Genomic DNA, 24,406 nt, shown 5'->3' on the forward strand with positions numbered 1-24,406 from the left:
GGCCCAGATCAGAATTTTACAATATTAAGCTGCCGAAGGCAGCATAGCGAGAAAAACTAATAGCTACGCCCGTGAGGGCGTAGTACAGAGTTTCCGAAATGGATCCACCACAGTTCTTATTCAGATTTAAGACATGATATAATACAGTGGTTCTCAACCGCCGGTCCGCGACGACATTCCTGCCGGTCCGCCAGGTAAATTACAATTTTATACTTTAAATTCAAGATGCAATGTTGAAGGCTGGTCCATTGATAAAATAAATAAAACATCATATTCTAAACTGATTCATAACTTTGTAAGGTAACATTAGGGCTGGAAGCATGTTCGATTTGACTTAAAGTTCAAGACGTTTCATTTTACGACATGCGAGCGACAAATACAAATCAGATGCGAGCTCCCTCATCGCTAAACAGCGCAATTTGATCATTGGTTTTTGATTCATTCATTTTGTGCAGGACCGTAACTGGGACACCCCAAACCGCTTAATTGGAGAGGGGCCGAGCTTGAAAAGGGCCCAAAATCATTTCGCCAATGAACATAAATAAGCGTATTTATTTAAAACTTTTTTCAGCATTTTTCAATTTCTTTTCGCGCTTTGCACGAATTGGTGTGCCTAAATGTCTTGCTTATTAGGTGCCCTTCTCCGAGAAATACGCATGATTTATAGGGATTTCGGCGTCAGCCAATACCGCGTAACGACGCACCAACACATAATGAAGTTTAGGTTAACATGGGACTCCGAAAGGTGGACCAAAAATTCGGCCGCGAGAAAACCGCTTCGGTTGTGAATGATCGAAAATTTTCGCCATTGGAGCGATTATTTACGTAAACTCTCTGCTTACGCTGAGTAGAATAGATGTGATCACAAGCACAGGTGAAATATCCACCCAACTGCAGGGTCTGGGGACGAATCCCCCGGAAGTTTGGCTTATCACCCTGTGGGGGTCCCATGACCAACGTTTTTGTGGGTGGGCTGAAGAAGTGCTTTTTCGTTCCGGATTTGTGGACGGCCGGTATAGCTGCTGTAATGTGTTTTCTTGCGGCACGCATTTTATTCGTAGTTGGCAGAGTAGCCTTCGTCTGGTGGCAGTGGGCATGAGCAAGGTAGCACGACAAGATGCTTGGTTCGAATCCGAAACGCTTCTACTCTCGATATTATCAAAGAGAAAAATATTATTGGAGTTGACGTGGTCACTCAATCCCACGGCCTTCGGCGCGAGAGACTGTAAACGACTCTCGGCGGTAGCACGTTTATCTGACAAGGCAATTTAACCTCGACTCGGCAGACTCACTACCATAAAATCACATGGATGCCATCATGAATATAATTAACTACGATCGAAACCCTCTAAATGTCACTCTCTAGCACCATATAATTGCAAAAAACGGTTGCATACTTTACATTTTGGCCTCATTTCAATTTTGAAAGTTCACCGGTCCGCCGGACATTTTTTGAAATTTTACCGATCCGCGAGGCGAAAAAGGTTGAGAACCACTGATATAATATATACATTTAAGATATATATATTGGTAGGAATTTAGTGAACAAAACATTCTGGTGTTTTAGCCAAAGGATCTTCATCCGTAAGCTGTCATAGGCGGGCTTGACCCTACCGACAAGAATTCAAAGCATGGGTGTTTTGGGTAGATATTATGTAACATAAAATCTGGGAGTATATAGGATAAAGAGTTCTTATGGGAAGATAAAGTATAAATAAAGGTAAAGTCATAATAAGGAAATAAGATTAACAAAATAATTTAGAGCATAAGCTGAGGGTAATAATATAGTAGCATGAATATGACTCAGTCCAAAGCAACTCTACCATAGCATCTCACGTCGTCAGGGGTGGTAAAGATGTAGGTAGGGCGTATTAGCCACTCCTTTTCTGTAGCAAATACCGGTAATGCTTACGGCAGAGGGATTATAACAATTTTGAGTGAGTTTAAATAAATGAACTTGTATGGGGGGTGAATTTCTACGAAAATGGTTGATTTCAAATCGTATTTTACCATACTTCTAATTCGAAATCAGACAAAAGCAATACATTTTTGAAAAGAACTAGTTTCATACTTTAGGATTCTGCAATAAAAAAAATTTGGAAAATTCTGTTAGTTCAGCAGTACCTTACGGCCTTAAAAAGCGGGACGTTTGGCTGACTGGTCGGGACGCCGGGACAAGACGTTAAAAAGCGGGACAATCCCGCCTAAAACGGGACGCATGGTAAGCCTACCCATATTACTATCAAATACTTAACTTTTCTCCGCCCATGAGATCAGATGTCACGGTTGTAACCAAGTCACAAAGCTCAGAGTCACAAGTCAATCTCACTTTTTTAATTTTGACTCGAGTCAAGTCGAGTCATTTTCAATTCACCACCGAGTCAAGTCTGAGTTCAAGTCATCATGCAGAGAATCGAGTCCGAGCCATGGTATTATGACTCGAGTCCGAGTCCAATTCATTGTATTGACTGCTCAGTTTCCAGTTAAAGACTTGATAAACCCACTTTTACAACTCTGTTTGGTGATATCGAATGGTTGGCATTTATAATATATTAATTTTCCACACTTTCCTTAGTTTCTGGTCGCATCTTCAAGTACTAGTACCAATAGACAAATTCCCAATAGGGTGATCACTTTACCGTTCTTCGACATTTCAATGAAATGTCGGTCTTGGCCGTCTGAGTCTCGAGTCATATGACTTGGTTCTAGTTCAAGTCGAGTCAATACACCGATTGACTCGAGTCCAGTCGAGTCATTTCCGTAATTTGAGAAAATGATTCGAGTCAAGCCGAGTCATCAAAAAATCCTAACTCGAGTCTGACTCGAATCATTACAACCCTGTCAGATGTACCCATAGAGCTGATGGAAGGGATGTCTTCGAAAATTTAGGGTAACTAATTAATTGTGATCCAACTTCAGGTGGCCACACCATTGTTATCAACCACTTTGTTGCATGTTGTTATTTCTTGACCTCTCATCAGGATTGTTAGTATAGTAAAAATTATTGGAATCACCCAAATTTACAAGAAAAATATTTTGTGAGACGCACACGATTCCAAATCGGTATTTCTATATGGGGCGCATTAGTTTCCTCTGTGCATTGCATATACAATGTGGGCTCAGCTAACAAAGACACTCCCATATTTGAAACTTATCGCCGCCCCGAATCGCGCGAAGTGCGAAGAATAACTGTAATACTTGGAAGTTGGGAGTGTTGTCCAAATGACAGAAAGAATTCAAAAAGTTTCGATTCGTTGAAACTAAGTGTTGTGGCTTTGAAAAGTATTGAAATCTAGCTTGCTAAATCGTTCATGCGTCAAAACCATGCGATTAGGGCTGTTATCATTAGTACCGCTAAGACAGAATGATTCCTTTCGCGAATCTCCCGACTATCGCCAAGGGTGCATGTTCAGGCCGTGTTAACCAAATGCCAAAACTGCCAAAAATAAAGATTTTAAAATGCCCAAAATAAGGCTTTTTGAAAACATAGATTTTTATGAAAGTTTTAGATTCAAATGTCAACAATTATTGAAATGAGTCTGCATGAAGCGACAAAACAAGTGCGTAACGCTAACCTCGCAAATCGAGGTCTGTGAATCCTTCGGAAGGCCCCGGTCTACCGTCCAAGGGATCTATGTAATGCAAATGATAATCTTGGGGCGAGACCAAAAACTCGAATACTGAAATCTGAATTTGCGACATTCTGTGGATTGATCAACCCGGGTAGTAAATGACATCTATCAATTAGGGATGTAGCTCGATGAATAGGTATTTTTCTGTTGTGACCTAAGTATACAAATATGAAATCCTGTCGATGCCAAAACTGCCCAAAATAAAATCTGAAAAATCCCAAAAATAACAAGCTGCCTTTGCAAAAGGCCTCCAGATCTTTACGTACCACACATACATATATACATGCAGTCCTTTCATAGTTTTTCATTGCTGGGTGGAAAATAATTTATCATATTTTTTATTTTCGTGCATTTTACGTTGGTATCGTTTGCCTCTTTTTCGTCTAGGATTAGTAATTACCGCCAATCATTATTTCCTCGTTTGACGTGCTTCGAATTTATACCCTGTGTTATGTTGTCTACTGGTCTTTCGTTTAACTGCATTCTGGATCGTGTCGCCAGTCTTGAAGTTATTCTGCTGTATAATATACTGATTTCATATTGCAACCTCGCCGTATGAGTTATTGTAATATGAAATCAGTATATACAGGAGAGATGGCACAGCACAAAGAAGACATGAAGCAACAAAATGCTCGCCACGGAGAAGATTTGAAGCAACAACGCGCACAGCACATAGAAGATATAGCACAGCAAAAGCTGCAGCATGAGGAAGCCATATCGCAATTAGCGCAGAGGTTGAATCCCGGTGCGTCAACATCTGAAGCTACTGCTCCCAAGATTGATTCTTTCGTAAAATCAAAGGAGAAATGGAACCAATATCTTCCAAGATTCAACCATCACCTAGCGATTTACGGCATTTCCAACATGGAGAAAAAAACAGCCTGTCTACTCTCATGGGTCGGACCTGAAACCTATTCGCTCCTACGTAATTTGTTTGGTGCTGCTGATGTCAGTGCGCAATCCTTCGACGCGTTGACTGAGAAGTTGTCTACACACTTCAAGGACTCAATTCATGTGCAAGCAGCCAGGTACGAATTTTACAATTGCAAAATGCAGCTGGGACAGTCGTATGCCGATTGGATCGCTACTCCAGGCGGAATGTCGAAGGATTGCAACTTGACGTGCTCAAGAGAACGATGTAATCAGAGCTACGTTGATGAGCTAATGCGCGATCTCATCATTAACGAAACGCTGCACGCGGATGTGAGACGGCATTGTCTAACACAGGGGTTCTCAAAGGGTGGGCCATGGCCAACTGGTGGGCCACAGGAGCATTTGAGGTGGACCACAAAGCTAGTTAGAAAATTTTAGAATAAATGTAAGTTTGGTTATATTTGTTATTTTAATCGCTAAAAATATATTCATATTATCTAATTATACGTGGGCTACGTAAAGTTTTTCATCCGACTCTGATGAAACGTAGTGGCACGTATGGAGTCAGCATGTTCAAGTCGAAAACGGGAGGGATAAATGGCGGCTTTTTTCCACTGGCCAAGACAACCTACGGCTAACAGCAACTAATATAATTTCGAGTATATAATAACTGGAAGGTAATGCTGAAGTAACCAAGTAATCCGGCAGGGTCATATGTTGTATGCCGTTAAAAGCAGTGTGCAATAAACTCGGAATGAAGTGTAATTGAGGTATATATAGATTTAATGTATTCTTATTATTGTAAGAACAAAATAGCCATAATTGCAAATTATTAGCAACTTCTGGTGGAGGTATCTGTACCACCGCAACGAATCGTAATGGATTGAGGATTTAGCGGTACGAAATAATCTTTGGAGTCGGTTCAAAATGTCCGCCCTGGAAATCACATGTACATAATGTAAGAGTGACATGAATTGATTGTATCATTGGATTGAATATTCTGACATCGCAACTTCAGTTGGTTTGGTACAAGACATACAATGTGCAATTGTACAGCATGCATATTAAATAAATCTTTCTCCACTTCTCTGTAGTACCCTATTCACCAATAAACTGCATGAAGCTGACCCAGAATGATTATATTATTCCCCACAACAGTGGAACTAAAATCCCGATCACTTAGCGGATGCGTGGATTAGATCAGTGATTCTCAACCGCCGGTTCGCGGACCGGTGCCGGTCCGCGACGACATTCCTGCCGGTCCGCGAGGTATATTACAATTTCATACTTTAATTTCAAGATGCAATGTTGAAGGCTTGTCCTTTGATAAAATAAATAAAACATCTAATTTTAAACTGAATCAAAATTTCGTGAGGTAGCATTAGGGCTTGAAACATGTTCGATTTGAGTTAAAGTTCAAGACGTTTTATTTGACGACATGCGAGCGACGAATACAGAACAGATACGAGCTCACTCATCGCTAAACAGCGCAGTTTGATCATTGGTTTTCGATTCGTTTATTTTGTGCAGGACCATTACTGGGGCACCCCAAACCGCCCTATTGGAGAGGGGTCGAGCTTGAAAAGGGCCCAAACTTATTTCGCAAATGAATATAAATCATAGTGTTTTATTTGAAACTTTTTCCAACATTTTTCAATTTCCTGTGGGGCTTTGCACGATTTGGTGTCCCTAAATGTCTTGCTTCTCCGAGAAATACGCATGATCTATATGCCTTTCGGCGTCAGCCATTACCACACCACGACGTATCCACACATAATGAAGTTTAGGTTAACATATGGGACTACGAAATTTGGGCCAAAAATTTGGCCGCGAGAAAACCGCTACAGTCGTGAATGATCGAAAATTTTCGCTATTGTCGCGATGAGCTACGTAAACTCTCTGCTTACGCTAAATAGAATGGATCTGATCACAAGTAGGCTACAGGTGAAAACATCCAACTAAGTGTAGGGTCTTGGGGCGTAGCCCCCGGAAGTTTGGCTTATCGCCATGTGGGGGCCCCAAGACCAACGTTTTTGGGGGTGGGCTGACGAAGTGCTTTTTCGGCCGGATTTGCGGATAGCCGGTATAGCTGCGGTAATGTGTTTTCTTGCGGCACGCATGGTATTCGTAGTTGCCAGAGTAGCCTGCGTCTGGTAGCAGTGGGCAATCAACAAGGCAGCCAGACAAGGTGCTTGGTTCGACTCCGAAACGCTTCTTCTCTTGATATAGTCAAGGAGAAGAATATTATTGGAGTTGGCGTGGCCGTTTAAACCCACGGCCTTCGGCGCGAAAGACTGTAAACGACTCTCGGCGGTAGCACGTTTATCCGGACAAGGTAATTTTACCTCGACTCAGCATACTCATGCACTATACCATAAAATCACGTGGATGCCATCATGAATATAATTAAATACGATGAATACCCGCTAAATGCCACTCACTAGCATCACGTAATTGCCAAAGATGGTTGCATGCTTTACATTTTGGCTTCATTTCAATATTGACAGTTCACCGGTCCGCCAGACATTTTTTGAAATTTGACCGGTCCGCGAGGCGAAAAAGGTTGAGAACCACTGGATTAGATCATTGTTTCGCGATGCGAATGGAGCAGCGGACCATCATATTATAGCCTATGATCTACCAGGGCCGTAACTGCAGCACCCAAACCCCCAACTGCGGGAGCTGGAAGGGGCCAAAGATTATTTCGTTGGCCGTTTGTTGGAGGATAATTATTAGACATGAAAGTTTTCGTCGCGCTTCGCGCAAGTTCATAGGTCGCAAGGTCTATATTTAAATATCATCAGTAAATTAAGAGAAAAATGCGCATATTTCAAAGAAATAGGCATATCAGCGCCGTCGATTGCCACGCCTTGAACAGGATTATGACTCCAAGATAAGAGGTGGGCCACAGCACATTTTCAAACCGGAAAATGGGCCACGGCCAAGAAAGTGCTGAGAACCCCTGGTCTAACACAAAGCAATCCATCCTTGACGATGCTCTCAAAGTAACCGCAACATACGTGAGGACGATGAAAACGATAGGGTTATCCAGGGCGAGAGTAACAGTAAAGACACTTCCATCGTCAACAAAATGACGGGAAGATATCAGAAGGGGAAAATACCTTCCAAATCCATCCAGGGCAACTTCCCGGAAAGACTGAAATCCTGCAGCCGCTGTTTCATCGATCACCAGAGAAATGACTGTCAATATCGACATGCAGTATGTCAGAAATGTGGTCGTAAAGGTCATATCAAACCTGTGTGCATGTCTACCAAACCTAGTATCACGCAACAGGTCACATCCGTCAATTTCTGCTCAGTGCCGCCCCTCTCCTTCGACATCGATCAACTATATCGACGTGTAGGAAACCAGCTCTGTATCAACTCCAGCATCAACGGTATTCCGTTGCCGACACAGTGGGACACTGGTGCACGCTCCGCCATGGTGGGATTGACTGGGCACAAAACTTTGGGCTCTCCGAAACTCTCAGCATACCATTGCTCTTTCGTAGCGTACGGCGACAAGCCACTAAAAGTGAAAGGTATTTGCCCTGGAACCGTGCAAGTGGGTTCCGAGGTTCGAGTTGGCTTAAAATTGGTAGTTCTCGACAAACACCGAGTGCAAAACACTTTTGGTCTCGATTGGAGCGTTGCTTTCTCCATGACCGCTAAGGGAACGTCTGCTCTGGATGCAATTTCCTCGCAGATGGTCAAGTCGCAATCATGTAATACTATTGACATTTGTGATTCGAATGACAAATTGGTATCTTTTCAGTCCAAATTTCCCTCCGTTTTCTCTAATGTATTAGGACGATGCACCTAGACAAGGTGACAGTTTACTTGAAACCTAATGCCAAGCCCGTATTTAAAAAGCCACGTCCTTTGCCTTTCGCAAGGCATATCGCTGTTCAAACCGGATTGAATAGATTAGTAGGGCTGGGCATAATGATTTGAGTACTCGAATCTGAATCGAGTATTAATTTGGATGATTCGAGTCGAGTAGTAAAACACGATTTTTTCGAGTACTGAAATTATACGCTCCTCGCAACTGAAAGTTAATTTACTAACGATAATTATAGTTTTGACACTATTTTCCACTGAGAAAGCCTGAAACCTTGATTGGCCGTGTCGCAGCATACGAGACATATCGCAAAGCTACGAACGTTACTGGAAATAACACATTTCCGAAGTCATGATCAACCCGCAACATTGTCAAGAAGTGCAATGAAATCGTTATGGTTGAAAAAATACCAAAGTATCTTTAATGTGATGGATAACACGCGTTATGTTCCTTGTAGTGGCATAAAAGGTACATATTTGAACTTTAACATAGTACATGTTGTTGTGACGTCATAATGAGTGATACTCGAATACTGGTTTAGTGGTTTATTTTCATAAGTACAGAAGTGCAATATTACAATAAATGATATACGTATCTTGGGATGGGGGTTGTCTTGTGGGGTATGGGTGGATGTGCTATTTTTGAAAGGATGACGCTCATTCTTTCACTTAGCAAGTGGAGAGGGCGTGGTCCGGGTTTTTCTGTTCGGGATTTGCTAAGCTTTGAGGTGGTTCAGGTTTAGAGTCAACTGTTGGTTGGGTTATGGGGCGGAGTGGTCTTGGGCTCTCTGTATGGTGGCTGCAAGGGGTGTTTGGGGCATTTGGGTGGGGGTGGGGGGTGGGGTTGTATAGGTGCGCATTTTTATTCAATATATATACATGAATGCATGAGATGTAATAAGATAGAAGTGGTGATAGTCTGGCGTCATGGTTTGAGATTGCGGTGAAAATAATCAAATTACATTATTCTCGCGATATGCGTATTACATATATCGGATATTTTGGCGTTCGCGCGCGCGTTTGTGGTTCGACTTTTTTTTTCGACAGTTTTTCGCGTTCTTTCAACTTCTGTTTTGCTGTCGTCTGGTTTTCGATAATAGGCGTCTTCTTATGTTTTCGATTTCGGTGTTCGCGTCTTCTGCGTATTCATTTTTCTTATCGAGCGTCATCTTCCATATCCATATTTCGGTCTTCATATTCATGAAGGTTGTGATGATGATCTTCTTATGTGGTCCCGTGTAGATGTTTCGGTAAATCTCTTCTATGGACACGTTGATGATGTTTGCGATTACGTCCTCGATGTCCGCCCTGACGATATAGAATATCTTTTTATAAATTGGACATGCGTTGAAGATGTGATACATGGTATCGTGGTTTTTACGGCAGAATTTACAATCGTTTTTGAGGACCTGGTCTTTTCTCTTGGCCCATCCAGATTGGTTTTTTCTTGCACCTGAAAAGTATGCCTCAGTGTTCATTCTGTAGGATATTACCCGTTGAATATTTGATATTTGATGTTTGATTGCCTCTTCGTATAACCATATTTGCTTCCAATTTGGTGTTTCTTGGTCATCATGTTGCGCTTTGGTTCGAATTAGTGCGACGTATATCTCTTTTTGGGTCAGTTTCCACGTTTGTGTGTTTTCTCCTCTCAGTGACTCGTATGAGTCTATTTCCTTCTTCCAGTCTCGGGAGGGCGCGTATCTGTGGGTATATAAGTTGTTATAGAGGTTATTGTTTATAGACCTCACCCTGGTCCCCATATTATGGATTGCTTCCGCGTGCCATATCTCACTGGGTGTTGTAATAGATTCGATCTCTTGTATGCGCTTGGCGTTCCTGGCATGTATTGTGCTGGCCACGTCCGGGAATCCTATTCCCCCGTGCTGTTTGGGTCTAATTAGAGTGATTCTCGATTTCTGCTCCAAGTTTTCCGGACTCCACAGGATGTTGTAGATTATCCTTTCCAGTTCTTTTCTTCGTTGTTCGGTGATCTGAATATTGTAGTATATGTAAGTTATTTTTGTCATTATGTATGCCTTGATTGCCTGTATTTTCCCGATCCATGATAGCTTTTTTGATTTGATGTTGGCGGCCTGCTTTCTTACTTCTTTTATGAGGTTGTCATGATTTGTTCCATTCGCATCCTCCCCGTAGTGGATTCCGAGGATTTTAATTTTTGTTTTTGCGAAGTGGGCGTGCCTGGAATCTTTTAGTCGTTGGTGGGATTTAGGGTTCATGGGTAGGATCTCGGTTTTTTCGGTATTGATTTCCTGCCCAGTGGCTTGGTACAGGCTCGAGTATTCTCTTAGCACTTGCGTTATTGAGTCTATGTCGGATAGGTATAGGGTGACGTCATCGGCGAATTGGTCGATCTTGTGGTACATTCCTCCAATACGTATTCCTCTTATCGAGTTGTTGTTGTTGATTCTACGGGCCATAGGATCTGCGCTGATGGCGTATAGCGTCATACTGAGAGGGCATCCTTGTCTGATGCCTCTCGTGTATGCTATGTTGGCTATTTGTTGGACGTTTATCTCTATCGTAGCCATCGGTTTGTTGTATATTGCCCGTATGACATTTAGGGTCTGTGGCGAGATGGGCAGTTTTCCAAGAATTTCAAACAACATGCAGTGGTCTACCTTATCGAAGGCTTTTTTGGCGTCTATTGTCATCAGGTATCCTTCTGTTCGCTTTTCTTTATAGTAACGCAGTGTAGCTCGGATGTTGTTGAGGATGGAGTCCATTTGTCCGCCAGGGATACCTGCTTTTTGTGATTCAAGATGTAGTCTCATTTCGCATACAATGATTCTCGCTAATTTGCAGTATACAGTATCGATAATACGAATTAGTGAATTAGCATTTCGAAAAGGACGGGATTTCTAGTTATAAATGAGAAACTCCCTGGCTACGCACCTGGGGTTTTTATGCCGACAACGCGCTGATTAATATCAGGCTGTCGAATTTGATCGCAAAATGGTGCGCTTTTAATTATCCACGTGATATTGCAGTAAGAGCAATATGGGCGCAGGCCGAGACCTCATCAATAAAAATATATATCCCAAAGGTTTTAAATTCGATTCGCGATAAGGTTGCTCTCGATTGAGTCCGTCCAACAATGAAGTTTATTGGAAGATAGAATGTTCCCGTTCAAACTAATCGAAGAAATTCAGAATTTGCGCCACCGAGAATCTCGTGTTGCATCAATTTTAACAACGTAATTCAACGCCGTGCACTGCACAATGCGCAGTAAAACACCGACAAGTGACACCGAGGGAATACGAGTGTATAAAGCATACAAGAATTAGTGGCCTACAGGTGATAGCAAACGAGAAAGCGCGCATCTAATCAGTAATTCCTCAACATGTGTACAGCACAATTGGGTTCCAAGTCTGACTTCGCGACAATTGTTTGCACATTATAACGACGTTTGAGCTGCATTGTTGCATTTTCCGATAAAAGTTGGCAAAGCCTTGTTAAAGTAATGAATATGCGCACTTTTCGCAGGAATGACTTCCAATTCGCAGGCATATACATTATACAAACACACTGTTCTATTTCTAGCTCCAACCCTCCAATTAAAGAGACTATCACGGAACTAACTCAAGAATTATTTTGCGAATATGGGCGCAAATACAACAAGTTAGCTCGTCTGGTTAAGAGAGAAGATGGTGCTTCTCAGCGCAAGCGTGTCGAAATCGACGTAGTAAACTATGTTGCTTCGATTGTCTGATTACTAGGGCGGTTTTTTTTTACCTAAAAAAAAGGAAATTTTGACATAAAAAATCCAAATTTTGACTGTTTTTGACCTGAAAAAACTGAATTTTGACCTAACGTATGCAAATTAGGTGTTTTCCTACATAATGTTAAAATTGTACCACTTATCTTCATTTCTGGTTGGATCTGACTGTCCTAACGAAGTAGTTTGGCCAGAAAAAGCGTTTTTGGCTTAGAAACAGGCAACTTTGTACATGAAAAAAACAATATTTTAACGAAATCTGGCCCTATGAAGAATTCCAGTGGTTACAATATGTATTATGGTAGAAATAATTAAAATATTTTGTAGTACAACGAGAGATATTTCCCTACATTCTTGGGTAGAAAGTGCACGTCCTTACTAAGAAGCTTGCCAAGGATGTTCAACAGCAGCAGTTGTTGGCTGACAACACTCAAGTTGTGCGTACACAGCTGGTGCTGCTGACACACCGTGTTGCTTCGCTCTGACAATGTTGTCTACATCACAAATTTTCATCATGCGCTTCTTAATATAAGAATGATGCAATGCACAAGAAGTCTTTCTTCAGTTAGGATATTGCGGTACGTTGACCATATAACACCATGTCTACCTATTATTTGTTTTATTTGACCGTTTATGATTCACAATGAGCAGACGATTAGCCGTTTGCAACGGCAGGCCTATAAAATAGGCTAACAGCAGTAAAATATCAAATTATAAGTTCACCGACAGTGCAAAATCTACGATACAAACAAAATGAAGGCGTCAAAAAATTTTTGACATCATGAGAAATTTTGACAAATTTTGACCTAACGCTACAATTTTGACAAAATTTTGACAAATTTTGACATGTCAAAAAAAAAACCGCCCTACTGATTACCAATCACGGATTACAATTTATTGGGGCGTTTTAAGGACTAGCTCGTCGTCGCCAACGAACCTGCGTATTCAATTATTCGCGCGCGTATCGGTTAATGCTAAATAGTTGGCATTTACGCGCTATCACGGACTCGTTGATTGAGAGCGCTGATGATTTGAAATTGCAGACGGCGGAGTTTGTTTGTTTGTGGTATTCATGGTGTTTGTCGACTACTATGGTCATTTACGCCAGGCCGATATTGTTTATTATTTTCCGTAACTGCCGACTTATAGCACGCCTCTAAGCTTTTTGTAAAACACCGCTTACGCGGATGAGGTGGCGAGGAGGAGCCTAGGTAAACCTCCAACACTTAGGCATCGGAATGCTGAAGTCGACCTTGGTCGGACGCGAACCCGCACCCATTGGTGTCGCAGCCGCGGATTATACCACTGCGCTATCTCGCCACACACGGCGGGCGTTTAATGTTATTGTATGGGGTGACCGCCACCTCGTAACACGGCGCCTATGAGGCAAGTACCGAGTTCCAAGAGATGTCAGAACTACTTGTATTCGAAGTAGAAAATCAAGATTAGCAAAGTACTCCTACAAAGTAAAAGTAGAAGATGCTACTTTCAAACTTGCTGGGTGCATAATCACGACTTACACAAAATGACCAATCCCAATATTCGAAAATTTATTCCGTGTTTGTGATGCAGAGGGTATTACACCTGGCCGTTATGACAATCTCACTTGTAGATGTGATGTATACGTATCCCAAAACTGCTTAGTAGAAGTGGAATAAAGCAAAAATTCAACCACTTACTTGAATGCTTTGACAAATTAGAAGTACTTCGGTATTCATCACCTCCGAATATTTGACTACTTGTATTACATCAGTCTGCTAAAAAAAATTCAAAAAAATCTAACTATAGCAGCACACATGATAAGTTCCCGAAACCGAACCAATTTTATTTGCTACGTAACTTGACTTTCTGTGTATTTTATAAATTCTACAGTACATCGGGTTTGCAGTACAAAACTTGAAGATTGTTTTCATCTCAACATGCAGCGCCTGTATTTAAACTCTAATCCCTTTAGAGCAGTAGTTCATAACCTTTTTTCTCCAATGCCACTAATCAAAAATTTTCATGATCTAGCGCCACACGTATTTTGAGGGTTACATTAAAGACTATGGGACAGAGGTCGAACTTCCAGCTGGTCTTTTCGGGTTTAGATTTGATTATTGGAATTATCACTCGACTAATTAATGTTACAATGAATGTACTAATGAAATCAAAATCAAGATTATTATATTAACCGTCTGGGACGGGCTCCTATCTAATTATTGGGGATCGTGCAAACCTTTTGCAGGGTTCTGAATGAATGCAAACTTTAAAACGAACATATGACGTCATATTGCAGGCTTCATTATGCCATAGTGGTGAAGTACAGGCAATAACACTGGCCTACAAAAAATAATTCATCACGGAAGGTGAGAACGATTTTAGCCTAAATCAGGGGCGCTGACCTCGAAAATGGTATTTGTTATTGGAAATTAGCTCAATTATCAAGCTATCACCGAATTTATTTATTTTTTATTTCATTTAAACAAGATTTCATTTTATCACAACTGCAAATATTAAATGATTTAGTGAGTCTGTGGGCACCGAAACCACCAGAATATGCGAAAGTTAAAGTCACCATTAGATCAGCTAAACGACGCTGTGCTGCATAAATCTATTTTTTCCCATATATCCAGCACAAATATGCCCCATTTATTGATATTTTAATCGGATGTGAACAATAATTAGCAGTTATTCGGTAACAACAATCCAAGTATACCTGAGCCTACAACAAGACGACAATTGGTAGACAAAGACGAAATGAACAAGAAAGCAATATTTTTGTTCATCGATGAGTATTCAGCGCTTCACAGAGAAATATATCCATCTCAGGATGTACATTAGTGAAGTTCATAGATGCAAATCTGATTATTAACTCAAATTAGCTGGAAGTCATCTGCAGGGCATTTGTCTTATACGAGTTTGATGGTGACAGTTTCGGAATAGGCGCAGGCAGTAATCTGCCATCATGTGAGTATTCCGGCTATATTTTGATACCTCTCTGATAGTGAATTTTCATGCTCATCTCATCCTTGATCCTAGAAAGTTCGCAAGCATCACTTCCAAGAGATCCACATAGTTGCATGCTTCTGTCGTTCCAACCCAGACCGGGGCAAAGTGCAGCCCGCAGGCCAAATGCGGCCCGCGGAGCTATTCTGTGCGGCCCGCGAAAAGTTGCTTCGAATTCAAAACATTAAACCTACATTTTAATGTTGCTGCGTGGAATAAAACCATAGGCTGTATAAACTGAACCAAAAATTCGTTTAATTTCAAACAGACTTGGACAACTAGATAATTTTAGTTGTGTGATTTTACAAAATTAGAGCAAAATGTCAGTAACCAAACTTTAATCTAATTTGTGAAATATTTTTATGCTCTAATTCTAATTCTAATCTAATTTGTGAAATATTCCTATGCTCTAATTTTAATTCTAATCTAATTTATTGTTTTCCTGAAAATGCCTCTTTGTCCGGGCCTTTTTGCAGCGAGTTAACATGAATGTCCCTCTCGAGCGAGAAAAGCCAGTGCCAAGTCGCCATCGCCTTACTTACACCGCACGTACAGTCATTGTAATTACTGTGATTGTGAAGAGTAATAGCCTGGTAATAGCATGGTAGCTTTACTAGCGTGTAGTCTGCAAACGACAACAACATTCTAGTTCTTTAAACTTTACGTTAGTACAACGCCGTACTGACGACTAACCTGGGCGATGCATATGGTTACCACAAAAGAAGTAATATTTTAATATTAAAGTAGTACAGATACAACACGAAATATCATGATCATAAACGTCAGTTTATTTTGAACTATGAGCTGCGCACGACACCCGACAACGCTTTCCAGCGACTAATGAATCGATATTGCGGCTATCCAGACATGTTACTTGCTGAAAGACTATCTCATCCTAAACGTTGATCTTGTAGACACGTCCTACGCCGTTTTCTAAATGTATCGGTATTTGCAGTGTCTGGGCTATTGCACATCAAGGCAATATGCTTATTGATTTCAGCTGACCTTACACCGATGGAATGCTGTTGCCATCGCCGAAGCCGTTTGAGCTGGTGTGGAATAGTGTTGTCGGGCACAGGTGGATAGCTTATTTTGAAACAACAGCGATAATTTGAAACTGAAATCAATTTTAGCATTTCAAAATGCTTTATTTCGCTTTCTTCCAAAGTAGCAAATCAGATCGCCGGCTGCGATTGCGGTGACCCCTGGTATAGTTCAAAACGAGCAAAGCTTGGGGTACAGACTTTAACCATTCTCGTGGTTATTGGAATGCACTGTGATTTGATATGAACTGATTTTTGATGTCTTCATTTCCCATTCACAATTTCATTCAATTTCCAAGTTTTTGTGAATTCAGTAATTATACTTATAATCTAATTCGGAAAAAACTGTGTAGCTCTAATTCTAATGGAATTTGGAAAAAGCTGTCTAGCTCTAATTCTAATTATAATCCAATTAGGAAATAATTGTCTAGCTCTAATTCTAATTCCAATCTAATTCAGAAAAGCTGAAAATTTCTAGTTGTCCAAGTCTGCTTTCAAGCCTGTCAACTCAAAAAAATTTCAATTCATAGTTATTGCTCCGTGTACAGACTTGTACCAACTAAACATTTAGTTAGTTGACGGTCAACTAACTAACAGTTTTTTGAGTAGTTCTAGTTCTAGTTGTAGTTGCGGCTTTTGCAAATTGCGTAGTTCTAGTTCGAGTTGTAGTTGCGGATTTTGAAAATTGCGTAGTTTTAGTTCTAGTTGTAGTTGCAGATTTTGAAAATTCAGTAGTTCTAGTTCTAGTTTTAGTTGCGCATTTCAAAAAAATATTAGTTGCGGAACAACTAGAAAACACTCGTGTGTCCTGCGTGATGAGAACTCTCCTCGCGTGACAAGTGAGGTTACTGCGGGTTACTGATGTGATCATGACAAAGGATCAAATGCTCATTGTTGGATCATAGTTAATACATTGATTATGCCGAGTTCACTGATAACTCGGCAAATTTACAACAATCGACAGTGCGCAGCGCACGCGATCTCCCGCTGAGGTTGTTTACTAATTGGAGAGAAGACGATCTGGATTCACCCAAGGTATCTTTACGAAGGAAATTGCAGAAATTGCCTGGGTTGTCTCCTCCTGGCTCTCCAACGCACAGGAAACCGAGACTCTCACTCTTCAACTTTCTACCTCCAAGTCAGTCTCGTCCGCTTGAAGTTAAATCCGGCCCGTCTGAGGTGTAAAAGTATGCCAGGGAACAGCGACTACCCCTGGGTCAGAATGTGCTAAACTGTTGGCGGAATATGACCGACTTGCAAGAATTACGGAACTTGGCGAAAGATTTTCTTGGGATGACTGCGACATCTGCGCCCAGTGAAAGGGCTTTCTCGCATGCTGGGATTTTGTATTCCCCAAATAGGGCAAAATTCAACGAAAAAACATTTTCGCGACTCATATTGATTCGCTGCAATCAACAACCGCTGCAGAAAATGGTTTAGTTTATCCTGTACTGATTACAGAATAGTTCTGTCTGTCTGACTTTTCGGTAATTTCGTTGTACCGACGTTCATGTGGAAGGCTAGAACGCCGAATTCTAATAAAATAAAAATGAATGAGTTGATTGACAATTAAATTTAGTTAGTTGTGTTTTAGTTAGTTAGTTAGTTGCCGATATTTAAATTTCGTTAGTTCTAGTTATAGTTATAGTTGCGAGTTTTTAAAATTTAGTAGTTCTAGTTCTAGTTCTAGTTGCGGGATTTGAAAATTGGGTAGTTCTAGTTATGGTTATAGTTGCGAGTCTTAAAAATTGAGTAGTTATAGTTATAGTTCTAGTTGCGCTTTTTGAAAATTCACTAGTTTGTCCAAGTCTGAAATCGGGGGTAAACCGTTCATTTTAGTAGCTGGTGCGGATCAGGTCGCCGTGTAACAGGAGTATAATTTATGTCGATATTATGACATAAACACGAAGACATACACTCGGTCGAGGGAGGCCGAGTTTCAGAAGAACTGTAAGCTTCGCTCCACAACAAGGCTATTTCGCCAAGCTACACGGTGCTCGGAAGTCAGCGATCAAGACAATGAGCTGCGTTATAACCCAAAAACATTTTATTGTATTGATAGAAAAATGCGGATAGGGATTTAAAGAGAGTTTAAAGGGTAGCATTTTAGCATTGTTTCGAAATATGACAGCAACTTCTCATTCCCTAATATCAGTACATCCAATGCGCAGCATGTATTATCAGTGTAATTCACTGCTTTCAATTTAGAAATAAAACGAATGCGCTGGAGAACACAGCTACATTTTTTGAATCGGCTCACCAAAGTATTTTCGGCTTCAGCCCGCGGAGAAAATAATTGCACACCTCTGTTCCAACCCAAGTGGTTGTTTAGCTAATATTTAGTAAACGGCGTCGGTTTACTTCGTATTCGTGACAATGTTGAGGAATCGTTGTCACTGCAGTTGCTACATCATTTACCATTGTCATCTTAATCTTCCACTAAATCCTATATTGCAGCATCATTCTAAATCAGATCTGGCAGGGACCTAAAGCTGCGACTAAAATTTCAGGGGAGTGGACAATTGGATGTAAAGCAGAGTCTACGTTGGGATAGTGCTAAGACTTCTTATTTTGGTTCCAATCTGGCATGTAATTCATGGAAAAATATCAATGATCACGGTGGTTCTTTGGCTCGTGCCAAACCACGGGGATGACAAATTGCATCCATAAGATTTTACCTCGACTCCATAATCGCGAAGTGTCAATCTAATGCTGGTAGACAGCTTGAGGTGCGCAGCAGTTACCCGGATTTCTCAACGTCATACAAACGTAGCATAGTCTTTGTCGGGACCGAAAATGCCGAACCCCAAACTCCCAATTGGAGGGGGGGCGAGCTCGAAGGGAGCCCAAAATTATTCCGTGAATTAACATGAATCATTGAGCATTTTTTTGAAAATTTATGCAACTTTTTCAATTTTTTTTCGCGCCGGGTGCGATGTAGTGTTTTCAAATATCTTGAATATTCGGTATCCTTCCCCCAACAAAAAATACGCATGATTTAAAGAAATGAGCGTCGACCATTACCGCGCCACAGTACACCAAAACATATGAAGTTACAGGCCTTGAACCATTCGACCCCGAGAAGTGTGTCAGAACGATCAGCAGCGACAAGACCTGTGGCCGAAAAAAAACTGCCCATGCGATGACCGAAAACTTTGATGTATAGCCTATACATATCTGTTTAATTGTCCATAGGCACCTAAGTGTTCCTGTCCTGGCGATCCGATCCCCACAAGACAAATGCCATCTCGAGGCAACATTATTTATGCCAGTAAAGAAATACCAATTTGAAATCGTGTAGGCCTACGTCTTTTAGTTTAGTAAGTTTGGGCAATTTCAATATTTTAGTTATAGCAGATAGGAGGTCACGAAATATCATCATATAACGAAGTCATTATACCAACGGGTACGCCCGAAGATGTTTAATTCTTGTTTTTGGGTCCTACCTTTTCCAACACACCTTACTCGATCAGCTTTACCGGTAAATCTCCATACGTGACCAGAGAGAGGATAAAACTGACGGCAATATACTCAAACTCGATAACGAAATTACGGCCCTAATCATTGAGTGCTAACTTTGAGACTTGGCACATTGTTCTAAACTAAAAGCAAGACATACCGTGCCAAATCATGACGGATATCGGTATGAAACATTGTTAAAATAACTAGAGATAAATACCGGCTTTTGAGTGAAATCTATTTGCGATACATTACGGATCAGCACACATTCTACTTTGGAAACGAAATTACTACCATAATCGTAGAGAAGCAGCCCTGAAACTTGGACCAGTGTAAGATATCACCATCACAACATACCATACCAAGTTTCAAGACCTATCATATTACGAAACACCGTGAAATTCGATATGCTGCAGCAGCGATCGATTCAACGCATAAGATGTGGTAACATAGTTTAAATACTGATAAATTGTTACGTCACACATGCGGGGCAAATCGCAAAGTAATAAGATAATGGACGATTCTCACCGCTCTAGCGCCACCTATGAAGGGATGGCGGTCGTAATTTTGCCTCCATAAGGCTGCCATTGTGTGCAGAAATATTGAAGTACTTTTCCCTTTATGGCGGCGTTACTGCGAATGCATGAGTTGTTGGTTATTGCAACACCACTAATGCCTGATTTCCTGTCATTGCTAGTGAAATCCAGACCCTACTTCTTCATTATAGCTGTTTGAGAAGCCTTAGCGTGGGACTGTATTTTTGCTTTAACTGAACTGCTGCTGACTTCTCTTCTGATGTCACTAGTAACAGTAACAATTTATACAGCAATGTATGGAGCTTGTATTGTCTTAGTTGTTGACGGATCTACCAGAGTTCAGTTTTGCCGACGTAGACAGGATTGCCAGCGAATCGAGAGGTAATGGAAATAGCAAAGGCTATAAATTATTCGCTGAATCTGACATATGAGATTTTAGAGGCATTTTGTAATTTATACTAGCAGAGGTCCTTGGTAGATTTATTCAAGCACTCAAATTATAGGCTCCTAACTGGCTTTGAGAATTAGACTTCGTGACTTTGCAAGTATCATCTGTGATCCTGATGAGTTTGAGCATGTCAGTATCAGCAGTGTTGTTGGGGTCAATGCTTGATATTGCATATTGTCAAATCAAGAAATTATTTAGTAACAAACAAATACGAAGCTTTACAATATGACTAAAAATTGCTGTCATTGCAATGTTCCCAGTTGCACTGCCTGACTGCCCCAGTTCGATGATTGTCAAGTGCACCATATACTGCTGCAGTATTTTATGTTCCAGGTGCAGATGTGCCTCATCGACCAGCCACAACGACACGGACCATCAATGATCGACAAGGATATTTCGAAATCTGATGATAAAACTAGAACTGTCAAGGACACCTTGCCCATTTGCGGGATATGAAAGGGTCATGGCCACCCAGAGATCTTTCATTTCACCTGGGTTTAGACTTTGTTCTCCACGGTGGACACCAAGCCGCTCACTCCGTTGTGTACCGGATAAGCTTTGCGCATAACTGGCTAACTCCTAGCAAATGGCGGATAAATTTGTCAATATACAATACCCAACAGAACTGTTGAATGTTACTTGTTTTGTTTATTGAGCAGATAAAAAATGAAAGGATTAGCGATATAAAGCAGACTTGACTTTATGTAGCCACTTTGGCCATGTGGCGCGATACCAATCAAGCTTGTGTGTATGTAGCCACTAAGGCCATGTGGCGCGATACCAATCAAGCATTATTAACATGTGTGCTACCATAGTTCCCTCATCTGAAGGATTGGGGCATATGTTCTCTAATTTTCTCTCTACTCACCCAAATTGTCAATTTCCCAAGAGTAAAATATGAAAAATTTGCCCAAGTTATCGATAATCCGCTAACAGATGCAGTTGACAAGTTGAATCGAACACCAAGGTCTTTCACTCCAAAGCCTTGGTGAATCCGACAAACAAATGAAAACAGTTCGTCTTGCAATGGCAGAGTTTTTGAGTTTGCCTTTGCTTGAGATTCTTCAATATACCACTTCTGAGATAATTTTTAACAGCTGATAAAAGTGGAACAGTTGCAGCTGTTGATCACTATATTGACTATTGACTATATCAAAAACTTTAAAACCAATCCCATACTATATCAAAAACTTCAAAACCAATCCCATAACTTGAAAATCCAGAATAATACGGAAACATATATCATCGGATGCCTTGAATCGTGCACAAAATCAGCTTCTTCAGCTCGTTACTTAAATCCTGAATTATTCCTTTACTTTAGATGATTTTTCTTCACAATACGCGTGATCCAGCAATGGCTGTAGATGTGGAATCTGATCAGTGCTACTTGGACCAGGAATTTCTTCTGGAGTATGATGTCCACTGCAAATACAGTTAGATGCATTAATAACATGCCGACAGAATTGAAAACATTTATAGTTACTGACTTGCGGTATATTTACGATCAACTAACAATGGCAGTTATTCGAGTACATCTACGTTTTTCAAGTGTTAGAGTTCTTTTTACTAAATAGTTAGTGCTGGTGCCTGGTGGTATAACCAAGTGCAGAAAAAAATTCAAAGTAAACAATCACCCGAACAACAAATGAGCCGAATTGGATAAAATGTCTGTCAGCTTGCCACACACTAATATCACTAATAATGTTCGGTCATAATGTTTGTCGCTGTTCAGGTGATACAGCAGCTTGGGATTTTGCTGCACTAATCATAATAACCATGAATACTTTTACACGGTTCTAGAATGGCCAAGCACACCTTGGACATATTTCCTGATACTGAGTTATGTGCAAGTTATATTTTTGGCTGCAATGCACTCTACAGTCTACATATAGTTGGAAAGGCAGTATCATGTAGTTATTGAACTTTCCCTTCCACCCAATTGATGTGCCGAGTTCGCGAAATAGTTTCAAATCATATTGGAATCTCTCACACATAAGAGACCTAGGCTATCTACCATGTACCAGTCATTGTTAAGAATTGAAAGAAATTTGTAGCCTCATATCATGTCATTTTACTTTGATCTCACCTCTGATGCCTGTGCAACACCCTTTTTGATGGTGTTGTTGACTTCGTCCACTTGAATATCTCAGGAACTGCCCCAATTTTCAAATAGTGACGTCCGCAAGACTTCAGTCTATAATCCTCGTCATTAAAATGCTCCCCACAAACACGTGTATTTCCAGTTATCTAGGCAAAAGTCAATAGCAACATTATCACAATAGAACAGGAGAGAATATGATCGGATTGAAACACTTCTGGTAATTTACTCACTTCAAAATTCAACCCGACCACAGATCTAATTTTTTATATCCATTTCTTCATGTGAAAAGATAGTTTCATGGCCTTTCTTAGTCGTTGTTGCATTTCAGAACACAACAAACATAGTGTGATCTTCCCGTCACAGTCTACGATCCCGCATCTGCATTCATGTCTGTTATCTCACAGGCAATACAGTATAATATACAGATTGTTTATCGCAAAAGTTCTTTGCAAGAAATCAACCTGTCCATATCAAACATAAAACTGTATTACAGGAATAAATTCACTAATTTAAATTACATAAATATATCCGTTATGACCAGCCATTTTACAAATATATATGCACTATTATTATCTTAGAAGTCAAGCTGATATGCCATGATGTTCTCGACTTCTCGTGAGTTGTCACAAACCAGTACCGAAAACTTCGTAAAACGGCTGAAATCGGCTGTTTTTCGCTAACAAAAAGATTCCATGCTAATAATAAACATGCTATTTATCTTAATTTAGCATCGATACCCTGAACTGCATCATATCGACAACCCACGGAGATAAATAGCGAAACCAATTCCAAAACTGCCATCTGCGCGCACGAAGCAAGATTCACCGACCGCCATCCCTTGACCATAATGGCGGCGCTCGTGAGCAAAAATGAAAATCGTGCATTACAGAAAATGATAGGTATTTCTTTATTTTGAGAGTCTTCAAGAGAATAGAAAGGTGAAGCTTGTTATGAGTGCGACCGGGGCACGAGTAATATGCCCCACTTAGGCGTTTACAAGCGAAAACGGATAAGATAGTGCTACTGTTGCCGTAATTAAGTTATATATTGATTGCAGTGCGTCTATAAATGGTAAATCATTGGTATAGCACAGAATTTGAGGAGAGCAATGCCACAGTTGACCTATAAAACGAGCCGCCACTGCCTGACAGTATTGTCAGATGTCGAAAGATTGCAGAAAACGTGATGATTTTGCTATTTACTGAGTAGGCTATTCTCGTTATGTTATTGTTGTTGATCAGCTCATTTTCCTTATCGTTCATGATTTACTCAATAAATTTGACCTAAATTACAAAACTAGTGTATGTTTTGTCGATTAAAACATTTTAGTAGGCAAATCTAGTGTTTCATCACGAACCTCGAATGGTAACACTGGGTAGTTGTAGTAGCTACAGCTGCAACACCGATACCGATATGTGATGGGTTCGACTCTGCCTCGCAGGCAACAAAAGTGTGTATATTCAATGCCGAACCAGGCGAAGACAGTGCAGGAGAGATGTGAGCGCAACCGTTTTGACTATAGAAATTAAACATGGAACGGCAACGACCGATTTTGCAGCTTCGTTCCGCTTCACCGAGGCTGGAGTGGAGAATTGTTTTGCGTAAGCGACTGTAGGATTTCTGGCAATCCAAAAGCTATCTTCCCGAGTACAGAAATTACTGAATCTGGTCTTGATCGAAAGCTACTGTTGCACCGATTCCGAAAATATAAATTTAAATAATGATCAGGCACTGATCCACCTAGAAT

The 24,406-nt window shown here is 40.7% G+C and overlaps 1 protein-coding gene and 1 long non-coding RNA gene across 2 annotated transcripts in view; one reads left to right on the forward strand and one right to left on the reverse strand.

The window, feature by feature from the left end:
- Positions 1-24,406, forward strand: part of LOC145437050 (uncharacterized) — a 120,513-nt gene that overhangs the window by 32,386 nt on the left and 63,721 nt on the right. The window lies entirely within an intron of this gene.
- LOC145436792 (uncharacterized) lies at positions 21,918-23,540 on the reverse strand. Its single transcript, XR_013914407.1, has 3 exons — positions 22,890-23,540; positions 22,645-22,805; positions 21,918-21,980 (listed from the first exon to the last, which is right to left on the reverse strand). It is a non-coding gene; the product is annotated as an uncharacterized LOC145436792 (long non-coding RNA).

The sequence above is a fragment of the Botryllus schlosseri genome, chromosome 4 (genome assembly GCF_051294905.1).
Source record: "Botryllus schlosseri isolate E-star chromosome 4, Bs_hap1, whole genome shotgun sequence".
NCBI classification, from domain to species: domain Eukaryota; kingdom Metazoa; phylum Chordata; class Ascidiacea; order Stolidobranchia; family Styelidae; genus Botryllus; species Botryllus schlosseri.